Here is a 1,933-nt window from a genome sequence, read left to right on the forward strand (position 1 = left end):
CAGGCGGGTCCCCCAGGGAACGGGGATGGAAACAGGGACATGAAGCCCAGGGCCGTGTCCCCAGGGACAGGGATGAGGATGGGGACAGGGACAGGGACGGGGACAGGGGGTCCAGGGCCATGTCCCCAGGGACAGGGATGAGGATGGGGACAGGGATGGGGACAGGGTGTCCAGGGCCGTGTCCCCAGGGTCAAGGATGGGGATGGGGGGGTCCAGGGCCGTGTCACTGGGGAGATCAGTGAGGACAGGAGACAAGGAAGGGGACAAGATGGGGATAGCCAGTGGCACCCAGGTGGCCATAACCAGGGTGGCTGCCGAGCACGTGCTTCCCAAAAAGCCAAGTGGTGACCGGTGCCATGCCAGTGCTACTGTGGCAGCTGCCAGGCCATGGCGGCTTGAAGGAGCTGAGAGAGAAAAAAGATCAATTAATTTCCACCCCAAGATGAATTCATTTTCCCTTAATCTGCAGCCCAACATGTGGGACGCCGTAAATAACCTGGCTCCTGGAATTGCTCATAAACCCCCCAATTTCATTAGTCACTCCTGGGGGGAGACAAGGGGACACACACACCAGCCTCATAAATCCCCCGGGACCCTTTTTGGGGGGAAATTCATCAACTTTTACCACCCGAGAGCAAAAATCCTTGGGCTGAAGTTGGCATGGCTGGGAGGGGTATTTATGGGGTTGGGGGGGGATTTATGGGATGGGCAGAGGTATTTATGGGACTGCGGGGGGATTTATGGGGCTGGGGGGCATTTATGGGGCCATTCCTCCCATGGGTGCAGCTCCAGCATCCCCTGACTCGGGGGGGGGGGGGTGTGCAGCCCAAATCTGGGGGCGGGGCATTAGCAGGAAACCCACAAGCCATGCTGAGACCCCCCCAAACTCAGGATGGGTGATGGATGGGGTCAGCGAGGTGGGTGCTGGGGTGGGCAATGGGGGTCACAGCGGAGTGGGCCGTGCCAGAGGGTGGCTTGGTGGGGGCTGGGGGGTCGTGGGCCCCCCAGGAGCTGGCACTGGCCACCGTCTTGGGGACAGGCCAGGCGGGAAGGACAGGGGTGGCAGTCACGGGTCTGATCACATTCCCCTTGGTGTGACATCCCCACTGGTGTCACCTCCCCACTGGTGTCACCTCCCCACCAGTGGGACACAAGTGTGACCACCTCACCGGTGGGTGGGGGCACTTTCCTCCATCCCACGGGGACACGCACCCTGTGGAAACATGGTTCTGGCCACCACGTGGCTTAAAGCTGTGGGGCCAGAGGGGCCGGTGGCATCCCGCACCCCAGCCGAGCCACCAGCACCCATCGGTGCCCACAGGGGCTGCCCCAAGCACCCGGTGGCTCTGCGGGACGCTGGGTGTTCCCTGGAGTGGGGGCTCCTCCACAGTGGGGGGGTACGGGGACACAGAGGACTGCAGATGGGTGACAGCACCCATGGGGGACCCCAGCACCCAGGCGGCCCTACGTGGGGTGACAAGGCACACCATCCCCCCCAGGCGCTGCAGCAGGTGTAAGGCAGCGTTCCACGGGGTGACACGGGTGAGACACGGGGTGTCCCGCAGCACTGTGACACAGGGCTCGAGGCCCCCCGCCCCAAGGCGGGGGCTTTGTCCCTTCACCCACCTCCCAGCTGGGCACGGCACCCTGTGGGGCCTCTCCGGTTCACCCAGCACCCCAGACTCTGCACCCAGCACCCCACACCCTGGACCTTGCACCCTGCTCCCCGCACGCGCCTCGGAGCCCCGGCAGGCGGGAAGGGGCCGCAAGGCCTTCTGGGAGCTGTAGTTCTGTCGTGGTCACGTGACGGGGCGGGGCTGGGCAGGACTCCATCTCCCAGCGTGCTCAGCGGCGGAGCCGGAGCTGGAGCGGCGCTCGGGTGAGGGACGGGTTGGGGGGGGACGGGGGGTGCTCCCCTGCATTGCATGGGGGG

At 64.8% G+C, this 1,933-nt stretch overlaps 1 protein-coding gene across 1 annotated transcript in view; it reads left to right on the forward strand.

Moving 5' to 3' along the window:
• The first annotated feature begins 1,842 nt into the window (after positions 1-1,842).
• The window catches only part of BOLA1 (bolA family member 1), a 971-nt gene continuing 880 nt past the window's right edge, over positions 1,843-1,933 (forward strand). Inside the window, exon 1 of the mRNA XM_010565544.1 lies at positions 1,843-1,879. The gene's annotated coding sequence lies outside the window, so the exon portion shown is untranslated. The remainder of the gene's footprint in view (positions 1,880-1,933) is intronic.

Source organism: Haliaeetus leucocephalus, unplaced genomic scaffold (genome assembly GCF_000737465.1).
Source record: "Haliaeetus leucocephalus isolate CR32 unplaced genomic scaffold, Haliaeetus_leucocephalus-4.0 Scaffold193, whole genome shotgun sequence".
NCBI classification, from domain to species: Eukaryota; Metazoa; Chordata; class Aves; order Accipitriformes; family Accipitridae; genus Haliaeetus; species Haliaeetus leucocephalus.